Source organism: Phyllobates terribilis, unplaced genomic scaffold (genome assembly GCF_046119375.1).
Source record: "Phyllobates terribilis strain yellow unplaced genomic scaffold, ASM4611937v1 Scaffold_1__5_contigs__length_1240528914, whole genome shotgun sequence".
Lineage (NCBI taxonomy): Eukaryota > Metazoa > Chordata > Amphibia > Anura > Dendrobatidae > Phyllobates > Phyllobates terribilis.
This window is the reverse complement of record NW_027362761.1, coordinates 894426298-894439168: the sequence shown is the minus strand read 5'-3', so window position 1 is coordinate 894439168 and position 12871 is coordinate 894426298. Positions and strand designations below refer to the sequence as shown.

At 42.8% G+C, this 12871-nt stretch overlaps 1 protein-coding gene across 1 annotated transcript in view; it reads left to right on the top strand.

Moving 5' to 3' along the window:
- The window catches only part of CFI (complement factor I), a 90734-nt gene that overhangs the window by 63530 nt on the left and 14333 nt on the right, over positions 1-12871 (top strand). The window lies entirely within an intron of this gene.

The window sequence follows — 12871 nt, the reverse complement described above, 5'->3', positions numbered from 1 at the left end:
GGTGCTTCTTATAGTCCGAAAAATACGGTATTTCCTTCACTGTAATAGGGATGTGCCAATAATCAATATTGTGTCCAAAATAATGTCATGGGACTATACCTGTGAGAGAGGGTCAACAGTGGTCTGTCACTCAGATGCGTCTGGGGGGATGGACGCATCTGAGTGACAGATCACTACTGACCCTCTCTCAATTTACACCAAAAAAACTGTTACATGCTGTTTATCACATTTATTATTTGTTATAGATTCTATTTGTTCCTTTATCAACAAAGGGGTAGGTTTAGCGGGAAAGGGTGTGGTTTCAGTCAGGGGAGGCGTGGCTTACAACGCAACAACATGCGCCAAATTTTGGGAACAAATTTTTGACACAAAGTAGGAGAAAAATTAGATGGCATAGATGAAAGTGTCTATAGATGCGCCAAACTTAACATACAGCATGAGCCACTGTGATAAGACCACATTTAAACTCTCTGAAAATGGGACAGTTTTATTAAATCTGCTACGTTTCACATTTACAGGCATATTCATTAAGACTATTGTTTTGTATGTTATGTAGGGATTTAGCTTGTTGTTAGTTGGCAGCATTCACACAAGCACGTAGTTTCTTGTCCAAACAAGAAGGTTTATTAACTTCATAAACTTCCAGCAGAAAGTAATAACAAAACAAAGATTCCATACACCAGTATGAAAACAGAGCGGTTCAGCTGCTCAGTATTCAAAGTCCAATACTCAGCCTCTTGCAGAGAATAAGCAACTTACACATGTCCTCCACCTTGCATACACAGACCCAAATACCAGAGATTTTTGCACCTCTACTCTCAGACAAGCAATGAACAGCTTAGCTGCCCTTTTAAACCAGATGCATCTCCTGGATTGGTGGGTAGGAATGACTAGTTCCGTCCATATCACCTAATCATTCCTAACAAACTTGTACCCGCTTAGTGGTCCTATTAACCCTCTCAGTGCCGCCTATCCAGGATTCTGCCAGTTGCTTGTCTACATACCCTCCCCCTCTGCCCAAAGCCGGGGGCTGGGCATCTTCACTCAACCAATCTTGAACCCAATCCCGCCAAGGCTTGACCAAGCCGATATGATGTACCTAGTGAGGCTTCCTTTTCGTTGGTTTATAATGGCCCTCACCAACCCTTTACAACACTATATAAGGACCTTGCCACTTAGTGAGGAATTTGTTCTCTATGGTGGGTATCAAGACCCTCACCCGATCCCCAGGTTTAAATTGTTTCACCCAAGTCAACGGACTATACCCCCCTGTATCGTGCCTTGAGGAGGCGCTCTTTTGCCTGGTCCATCACATTGGTCCCTTGACATAACCGATCATTATGCCTAGCCAAACTCAGAACCTGAACACCGGTTCCAGGGGAACAACATTTAGCGCCCTTACTTTTCCCTGAGTATTTATTTTACCAAAGTCCATGAGTTGGGCGGTTCCAAAGTTTTCCCTGGCACCTCCAGTTCAGGGATATAGGCTTCAGGTGATGCTTCCTCCTCATTGTCACAAACCAGTATTGACAACGGAAGCTCATCGGCCGTGGCATGTGATGAGGTTTCTTAAGTTGTGATCTAGTTATTAGCAGAGCTATCAGGCAGTTCCACTTTCCCCCACAAATCCCAATATAGAGGAAAATCATAACCAAAAATTACAGCATACAAGTTTTTGACCACTCCCACTTCGTGGGACACAGAAACACAGTCTGTGTCAATGTCAACCCGGGCCACAGGAAAGTTCCTGGTGTCTCCATGAATACAACTGATACCTACCACCTTCCCAGGGACTGGCACATGTGGAAATGTAGCCCCTTCCAGGGTCACTAAACTCCCGGAGTTCAGTAGTCATGTCACTTCAACACCATTCACAGTCATCTGGCATTCCTGGGGCCTCTCGCCAGGATGAGCAACAGCACTGCAGGCAGGGTAGACAAAGTAGGAGCAGCACCGATCCACGCTTCAGTCCATCAGCTCTGAAGGTCAATGGACAATTGGCTGATATATGACCCGGGAACAACACCTCCAACAAACAATGTGACGAGATGTACCCCTTGAACACGTTGTGCCCCATCATTTGGGTATCTCTGACAAGTGAACTCAGGCTCCCTTGACTGCTCAGGGAGTTCCCCACAGCCAAGTATCTGCCTTCTCGGGATCTCCTTGGGCAACCCAGCTTTGCACGGATTTAAGTAGTGAGTGGATAAATCGGTCCACTACCACTCCTTCCACCATCTGTGCCAGAGAACAGGTCTCGGGCTGCTGCCATTTTTGCACCATTTGTAACAGGTCGAACATCTGGAATCAGGGAGGCTTGACCTTTTGGTAGCGCCAGAGGTGCACCCTTTGCATTCAGACTGCCAGGTTTACGCCATAATCTCCATCTTCAGCTTATCGTACTCCTTGGCATTCTCCAGGGCAAGATCAGAATACGCCTGTTGTTCCCCAGTAAGATATGGTGCCCATTGGTCTGGGGAAGTTTCTCCTTGTCTGCCACCCTCTCAAATATAGTCAGGAAAGCCTCAACGTCATGATCCAGAGTAATTTTCTGCAAAGTCTTCTGTACTGTTCGCCTCACACGGCTATCGTCCCTTTGGCTGGTGGAAAGTGCATTCTCCCTGCCATGAATAGTTTCTGCCAAGAGAGTTATTTGCTGGTGCTGCTGCATTTGTTGCTTCACCTGGACTAATTGCTTCACAAGATCCTCTATATATTGACCATGTCTGCAATGCTTACGTTGCCTTCACCCAGGAAATACAGACTTTATCCAGCAATCACCTGTGCTTCTTGGCATTCTGTGCCAGCATCCTCCACCAACTGTAGGGATTTAGCTCATTGGGAGCTCATTGGGAGTTGGAAGTATTCCCACAGGCACATAGTTTCTTTTTCAAACAGGAAGGTTTAACTCCATAAACTTGCAGCACCTCTACACCCAGATAAGCAATGAACAGCTCAGCTGCCCTTTTAAACCAACTGCACCTCCTGAATTGGAGGGTGGTAATGACTGGTTCCGCCCATCTCATCTAATCATTCCTAACAAATCTGGACCCATATATTGGTCCTATTAACCCTCTCAGTGCCTCCTATCCAGGATTCTGCCAGCTGCTTGTCTACAGCTAGCATTGATTACATTTCTGTTGGGGGTAAGGGGCACCAAACTCATTAAGAGGTGTGTCTCTCTTCCTGTGCACCAACATAAGAAATGTACTTAGTACATTTCTGTCGCACTGATGATTTTTTCTGGCTGCGTTCGACCACATTCCTCCCACTAATTGCCCACCTTTGAAAAAGTTGCTGGAGCTGGCATAAAAATGGTGTAAAAATGCCAAAAGTTACATTGTTATTGTGCAAAAATAAGCAACATTTCAATTTTGAAAGTTTTATGTCAGAATGCTGTCTGATATATTGTCCCCAGGGGCGTAATAACAGAGGTCGTGACCGCGACTGGGTCCGTGTGGGTGGGGGTCTGCCAATGCCAGCATAAACTTCAACTGGATGTCTATCCTCAGACGCACATCCAATTGAAGTGTATTGTGGCACACAGACCCATCGGGTCCATGCGTGGCAATACACGCTGCCGGCCAATCATAGGCCAGCAGCTGATGTCAGCGTACACATGACTGGGGGCGCATGGCAGTGACATCATGCTCTCCCATCGCTTGCATGTTGAAGTCAGCTACCGGCTTCAGAAGAGGATGCTGCATGGTGGGGGAGTGGAGGGAAGATGAGTATTTATCTTCTTTAAATCAGTAAGTACACATTGGCCATACTACTACATGGATGACCATGAATTGTGCATACTGTATGGAGGACTATGGGCTGTGCATTATATTATATGAAGGATATGGGCTGTGCATTATACTGTATGGAAGACTATGGGCTGTGCATTATATCGTATGGAGGACTATGGGCTGTGCAGTATACTATATGGAGGACTATGGGGGCGTATTATACTTTATGGAGTACTATGACGGGTGCAGGACGTGTCTCCAAAAATTAAGGTCTTTGTTCCTGTGTCCATTTGCCAACATTAATCTGGCTTTTTTTATGTTTCTTTTGGAATAATGGCTTCTTCCTGGCAGAGTGGCCTTTCAGCCCATGTTAATACAGTACTCGTTTCACTGTGGTTATTGACACAATCTTATCAGCTTCTGCCATCATCTTCACAAGGTCTTTTGCTTTTGTTCTTGGGTTGATATGCACATCTCGGACCACAGCACGTTCATATCTGGGACACAGAACCCGTCCCCTTCCTGAGCGATATGATGGCTGGACATTCCCACCTTGTTTGTACTTGCGTACAATTGTTTGTACAGATGAACGAGGCACCTTCAGGGATTTTGAAATTGTACCCAAGGATAAGCCAGACTTGTGCAAGTCCACAATTCTCTTCCTGATATCTTGACTGATTTCTTTAGACTTTCCCATGATGCTACACAAAGAAGCAGTGTGTTTCCGGTGTGCATTAAAATACATCCACAGAAATGGTGAATCTATGTAGAATGGAAGAACTGTCTGCAGAATGTAATGGAACCAATAATAAGTTTAGAAGGGTTTGGAGCGGATGGATTCTGTTTCAGGACTCACCTGATTTTCATAACCTATTCTAATAGTTTCAACAGATGCTTGCGATTGGGTTCATAATTAGTCACACGGGTATAAGGACCCCCCTCTCCCTTGACCCTCTGTCTTTTCTTTTCTTCTCTCTTTTCTCCCTCCTTTTCTTTTTTCTTCTTATATGGGCTTTTCATATACAATAGAAATATAGAAATTGCCTCAACATATGATCCTCTTAAAGGCGGTTATTTTATAACCATTATATTGTTCAATACACTACCATTTGAATTGTTATTTGAAAAAAGTGACACCATTTGAACTTTGGACATTTTTTTATCTGTCTATTTTGTTATATTTTCTTCAAAGTCGAATACAATACAATATATTTTTATTGATCTGCAAAATGTAAAATGATTAATAATTAATGCTTAATTGATGTTTAATTGATGTTTAATAAAACTCATATATATATAAAATATATCCACAGGTGTGTCTCTAATTAACTCAGATGTTGCCAAAAAAGAAGCTTCCAAACACATGACATCATCATATGGGAAGTCCAGAATTGTTTAAAGCACACCTGTCAGCAGGATTGTGTTCAGTAAACTACATACATTGTCAGGTGGGTGACATTACACTGATTAAAATGATACCTTGGTTGATGAAATCCATCCTGTGGTTCCTGTGTAATCTTTACTTTCAGTTTGGAGATAATGATATGCTCGTGCTCCGGGGCGGCCTGTGGGATGGGCTATATCTCGTGCTCTGCTTACATATTCAGCTATATGCTTTTACGACAACTTACTGTGCCTTCACTAACCTGCATCCTATTTTACCTAGCCCCGCATTGCTAGATGCATTATGTAAAATAGGAGACCGGTCAGTGAAGGCACAGTGAGCTGTCATAAGAGCATACAGATGACTATAAGCAGAGCACCAGTAAGCAGAGCACCAGATAGAGCGCCCTGCACAGGCACGTATGCACGAGCATATCATTATCTCCAAACTGAAAGTAAAGATTACACAAGAACCACAGGATGGATTTCATAAGCCAAGGTATCATTTTAACCCCTTTCTGACGTATGACCTAATAGTATGTCTTGGTGACCTGGGCCGATTGGACCAATGACGTACTATAAGGTCATATGGCAATCACGCCCGCACACAAGCGGTGCGGGGCGATCGCCGCCAGGTGTCAGCTGATAGTCACAGCTGACACCCGGTACTATGTGCACATTAACCCGGCACATTAACCCCCTCAATGCTGCGATCGAAGTCGATCGTAGCATTGCGGTGGCAAGGGGAGGTGATCGGAATACTCACCTCCTCTTCCGGCCTCCAGCGCTGTCTGACGAGGCTTCCTGGATGTTGCCATGACGACCCGATGTCGTCATGACAACATCCGGGTCACCAGACAGCAGGAAGATTCTTTGGTCATTCGCAGTGCATGACCAAACTATCTTCTCCCTGTGCAGCACTGACAGCCTGTATAGCACAGGGATGGTGCTGCATTTCTGTGCTATACAGGCAATCAGAATACAAAAAGTAAAAGGTCCAGAGTGGGAAAAAGAATAAAAGTCCAAAGTGTTAAAAAATGGAAAAATAAAATAAAATAAAAATAGTAAAAATATAAAAAAAAATAAATAAATAATAATCCACCAAAAATAAAAATATAATGTACCCATCAATAAATATTATTATGAAAAAAAACACAAAAAAAAACAATAAAAGTACACATATTTGGTATCGCCGCGTCCGGAACGACCTGACCTATAAAACCTTTAGTGAACACGGTAAAAAATAAAAATAAAAAACGAAGCAAAAAACAATGCTTTATCATCATACCGCCAAACAAAAAATTAAATAACACGCGATCAAAAAGACAAATATAAATAAAAATGGTACCGCTGAAAACATCATCTTGTCCCGCAAAAACAAGCCGCCATACAGTTCCATCATCCGAAAAATCAAAAAGTTATAGCTCTCAGAATAAAGCGATGCAAAAAAATATTTATTTCTATAAAATAGCTTTTATTGTGTAAAAGCGCCAAAACATAGAAAAACTATATAAATGTGGTACCGCTCTACACGTACTGACCCGAAGAATAATTCTGCCTTATCAATTTTACCACACGCAGAACAGCATGAAAAAAAAACATAAAAAAAAATTCTGGAATTGCTGGTTTTTGTTTATTCTGCCTCCCAAAAATCGGAATAGAAAGCGATCAAACAATGTCAAGTGCCTGAAAATGGCACCAATAAAAACGTCAAGTCATCCCACAAAAAACAAGCCATCACATGACTCTGTCAGCCAAAATATGGAAAATTATAGCTCTCTAAATATGGCAAAAACTAGATTTTGCAAAAAAATGCGTCTTTTAGTGTGTGACAGCTGTCAATCATAAAAACACGATATGATTCTGGTATCACTGTAATCGCACCGAACCGAAGAATAAAGTCCTCTAATCACTTATACCGCATGAGGAACGGTGTAAAAAATAAACTCTAGGGTTAGGGTTGTGTTAGGGTTAGGGTTGTGATGGGGTTGGGATTTTTTTCAAAAGTAGAAAAAAAAAGATGACAATATGGCGACTAGTGTTCGCTACTTGAGTTTGCATTGGGTGCTCAGGAATGCACTGAGTATCGCGGGTGCTCAAGTGACATGCTCGAGTCTCTGCCCCATATGCTTCGTGGCCAAAAACACGTCGCGTGGATTGCCTGCCATGCACGAGCGATCCCCGCATGTTTGTTTTTGGGTTTCTAATAACCATGAAACATGCGAGCGGGGACTCGAGCATGTCACTCGAGCACCCGTGATACATGGTGCATACCCGTGTATCTGATGCAAACTCAAGTAGCGAGCACTTGCGCTCAAGACTAATGACAACTTATTTAATATGATGACCTAATGTTATCAAATTCTGTGTCGTACCTCTGGATTCAAAATGTTCACTATACCCCTTGATAAAATCCTTGAGGGGTGTAGTTTCCAAAATGGGGTCACTTGTGGGGGGGTTTCCACTGTTTAGGCACATTAGGGGCTCTCCATACGCGACATTGCATCCGCTCTCAATTCCAGCCAATTTTGCGTTCAAAAAGTCACACAATGCTCCTTCTCTTCTGAACTCTGCTGTGCGCCCAAACACTGTGTTTTCCCCACATATGGGGTATTGGTGTATTCAGGAGAAATTGCACAACAGTTTTTGGGGTCCATTTTCTCCTCTTACCCTTGTGAAAATAAAAAAATTGGGGCTAAAACATTTTTGTGGAAAAAGTTTGATTTTTTTATTTTCACGCCTCCATGTTCTAAACTTCTGTGAAGCACCTGGGGGTTTAAGGTGCTCACCACACATGTAGATAAGTTCCCTGAGGGGTCTAGTTTCCAAAATGGTGTTACTTGTGGGGGGTTTCCACTGTTTAGGCACATCAGGGGCTCTCCAAACGCAACATGGCGTCCGCTAATTATTCAAGCAAATTTTACAATCAAAAAGTCAAATGGCGCTCCTTCCCTTCTGAACCCTGCCGTGTGCCCAAACAGTGGTTTTCCCCCACATATGGGGTATCTGCTTACTCAGGAGAAATTGCACAACAAATTGCATGGTGCAATTTCTCCTGTTACCCTTATGAAAATGCAAAATTGGGGGCTGAAAAACATTTTTGTGGGAAAAATGTGAAAATTTTATGTTTACGGCTCAATGTTCTAAACTTCTGTGAAGCACCTGGGGGTTTAAGGTGCTCACCACACATGTAGATAAGTTCCCTGAGGGGTCTAGTTTCCAAAATGGTGTCACTTGTGGGGGGGTTTCCACTGTTTAGGCACATCAGGGGCTCTCCAAACGCAACATGGCGTCCGCTAATTATTCAAGCAAATTTTACATTCAAAAAGTCAAATGGCGCTCCTTCTCTTCCGAGCTCTGCCATGCGCCCAAACAGTGTTTTTTCCCCACGTATGGGGTATCTGCATGCTCAAGGGAAATTGCAAAATAAATTTTGGGGTCCATTTTTTCCTGTTACCCCTGCGAAAATAAAAAAAGTTGGGTCGAAAGTAACATTTTTGTGAAAAAAGTTGAATGTTCATTTTTTTCTTCCACATTCCAAAAATTCCTGTGAAGCACCTGAAGAGTTAATAAAGTTATTGAATGTGGTTTTGAGCACCTTGAGGGGTGCAGTTTTTAGAATGGTGTCACTTTTGGATATTTTCTGTCATAAAGACCCCTCAAAGTGACTTCAAATGTGATGTGGTCCCTATATCAGCACAATTTTGGAACCAAAATTTTTTTTATTAGGGAGCTATAAGGGTTAAAAGATGACCAGCGATTTCTCATTTTTCCAATAAAATTTAAAAAAACATTTTTTTAAGGACCACATTACATTTGAAGTGACTTTTAGGGGCTTATATGTCAACAAAGACCCAAAAGTGACACCATTCTAAAAACTGCACCCCTCCAGGTGCTCAAAGCCACAAGAAGTTTATTAACCCTTCAGGTGCTTCACAGGAGCCAATTGAATGTGAATGGAAAAAATGTACTTTTTCCCACAAAAATGTTACTTTAGCCCCAAATTTTGAATTTTCACAAAAGTAACAGTAGAAAATGCACCATACAATTTGTTGTGTAATTTCTCCTGAATATGCCGATACCCCATATGTGGTAGAAAACTACTGTTTGGGTGCACGGCAGGGCTCGGAAGGGAAGGAGCACTATTTGACTTTTGTAAAGCAAAATTGGCTGGAAACGGTAGCGGAAGCCATGTCATGATTGGAGAGCCTGTGATGTGCCTTAACAGTGGAAATCCCCCCCAAGTGACCCCATTTTGGAAACTAGACACCTCAAGGAATTTATTTAGATATGTGGTGAGCACCCTGAACCCCCAGGTGCTTCACAGAAATTTATGAGGTTGAGCCGAGAAAATAAAAAATCATAATTTTACCACTAAAATTTAGTTTCACACCCAAATTTAGCATTTTCAGAAAGGAAAAAAGAGAAAATGCACCATACAATTTGTTGTGCAATATCTCCTGACTATGCCAATACCCAATATGTGGTGAAAGACTACTGTTTGGGTGCACAGAGGGCTTGGAAGGGAAGGAGCACCATTCGACTTTTGCAATGCAAAATTGGCTGGAAACGGTAGAGGACGCCATGTAATGTTTGGAGAGCCCCTGATGTACCTAAACAGTGGAAAATCCCCACAAGTGACCCCATTTTGGAAACTACACCACTCCACGATTTTATCCAGGGGTATAGTGAGGATTTTGAACCCACGAGTACTACACACAATCTGGTAACATTAGGTCGTCATATAGAAATATTTCAATTTTTTCATAAAAATGGGGCTAACAATGTTTTCACTTTTGCAAGAGGTAACATGAAAAAATGGCCCACTCAGTTTGTTACCCACTTTTTTCTGAGCGTGGCGATACTCCACATGTGGTAAAAAAACACTGTTTGGACAAACAGCAGGACTCGGAATGGAAGATGCTCTATTTGAATTTTGGAACACAAATTTGGCTGAAATAGAGTTCTTGACATGCCAAAACAGCAGAAACTCCACAACTGACCCCATTTTCTAAACTGCACCCCCTAAATAATTCATTTATGGGTGTAATGAGTCTTTTGAGCCCACGTTTTATTAAAGGATTCAGTTCAAAATGAGTGTGAAAAAATAAAATTTCATTTTTTTTTTCACAAAAGCATAATTTTCAGGACTCCAAAACTTATAGAGCTATTCATCCTGTGCTCAAACGTAACCCAATTAGTAAAGTTTGACTGAACGATCGGGCCCAAAACGGATGGAGCAACCTTTGTCTTTTAGGTCATAAAATCATATTTCTGGGGTATAATGTCCCCAGCATCACATTTGCCAGTAAATAGGATTATTCCGTGCTCACGGAGCATACCACAGTTATTTCATCAGAGCTGGAAAACACTGCATTGAAATGAAAGGCAACATGTTTCAAAACGGAGGAGTGTAAGGCTGAGTTCACACGATGCGTTTTTAATGCGTTTCCGCGGCGTTTTTGCAGTTGCGGAAACGCATGAAAAACGCATGGTAGAGGGGCAGCAATGTTCCCCAATTGAAATCCGCATGTGCTGTGCCCATGATGCGGATTTTTCCGCAGCGTAAACGCTGCGCTCAAAAATCCGCAGCATGTCAATTAATTTTGCGGAAACGCTGCTTTTTTGGCGCCATTGACTTGCATTAGACCGCATGGAATCCGCATCACTGTATATGTTGATGCGCTTTTCATGCGGTCTAATGTGCGGATGGTACCCGGGTGTGGAGGAGAGGACTCTCATCCAGACCCAAGTACCATTAAAAAAAAAAGAATAAAATAAAAAATATATATATACTCACCTTCTGACAGCCCGCGCAGCGCTCCTGCTTGGTTCCCGGGACTTCGCGGTTGAATGAAGAAGGACCTTCGCTGACGTCAGAGTCATGTGACGGGTCACGTGACGCTGACGTCGGCAGGTCCTTCAGTCTTCACTGCCGGTAGCCGGGACCGAGCGAAGCAGGACACCGGGGGCCATCAGAGGGTAAAGTATATATTTTTTTTTTATTTTTTGACATTCACACACTATATAAATCCATGCCGGTTGCATGGATTTATATAGTGTGAAGTTGACAAGCACTTTCCAAGTGATGCTAAAATCGCTTGGGAAGCGCTTGTCAACCCGCATGCGGAAATGAAAGTGAAGACCGCTTCATTTCCGCATGTCCCTGGCAGGAAACCGCATGTACAATCCGCATGCGTTTTTTCCTGCCAGGGAGATGCAGAAATGCTCAGGAAAAAATCCTGATCATTTCTGCATCGTGTGCACATACCCTAACAATATTGCAAAGCTGAGCACGTTCATAGGATAAAAGAACATTCAGGGCTGCTGACACTCTTTCAAAAAAAGGGACTAGTTGTACAACGTCTCTATAGCACAATCAATCCCTATATGAGGGACGGATGTGCCATGTGACACTGGCACACTCTGCAGGTCACTGCCTGGCAAGGTAGGAACCACCATGTGCGCAGAACAACCCATCCTTTTACAGAGTATATGAGGAGGCGGAATGCCACAGTACACGTGGGCAGTTTTAGCAGGTGTAACGGGTTTATAATACCCAAATAAAACAATAAGAAAGCCCATTCTTTATAGACCAGGAACAGCTTTTGTACTAGGTATCCTCCATGAAAACTGCCATGTCTACAACACCAAACAGTAGAAAGGTTCAGAATGACTGCATGGGTCCCTGCACCTCTTCCCGTACCGATCAGCTGTCTGTGACAGCTGTCGGCAAGGGACTGTCACTGCCAGTTTACATGCAAGATGGACACTGCACGGCATTGAGGAGAAACTTACACCCGCTCATGTCGTGCTGTGTCCGTCATTGAACCTTATGGGGTTAAAAGGAGAATATTGTTTAATGCTTTTGGACCATTTTTACTTGTTGGACAGGAAAGTAAATCAACACCTGCACAAGTACAGATTTGTGCCAAAATTTGTGTGACTTCCTCCTATTCTATTTAATAAATCTGGCCTAAAGTATGCTGTCTTTGGAGACCACACTCCCTTTTTACAACACTTTCCAAATCTGGCAAACAATGAGAAAAGTCACAATTTTTACCGCTACAGTAAAACCAAACACACCTATAGCTCTTATAAGATAAACATCCAAAATATGCATGGTTCTGAGAGGACTCCACATTACAAGGTGGAATTAAAGGTCAAGTGAAGTTAGATTTACAATAAAAAGATGGCTGTTTTGTGCTGCCTTAGCCTAACTCTTAGGCTATGTGCCCACGATGCAGAAATGCTCCGGATTTTTCCTGAGCGTTTCTGCATCTCCCTGGCAGAAAAAACACATGCGGATTGTACATGCGTTTTCCTGCCAGGGACATGCGGATGTGAAGCGTTCTTCACATGCATTTCCGCATGCGGGTTGTCAAGCGCTTTCCAAGCGATTTTAGCATCACTTGGAAAGTGCTTGACAACTTGGTCACACTATATAAATCCATGCAACTGGCATGGATTTATATAGTGTGACAGTAAAAGAATGGTAAAAAATAAAAAATAAAAATATACTTACCTTCCGATGGCCTCCGGAGTCTTTATCCGATGCATCCTGGCTTGCCGGCAGCTCGCGGTACACTAAAGGACCTGACAAAGTCAGCGGTCGCGTGACCCGTCACATGACTAAATTACATCATGGCAGGTCCTTGAGTCCACCGCGAGCTGCTGGCAAGCCAAGACACTGGGGGCCATCAGAAAGTAAGTATAATGTACAGTACAGACTAGAGATGAGCGTTGTTCTACTC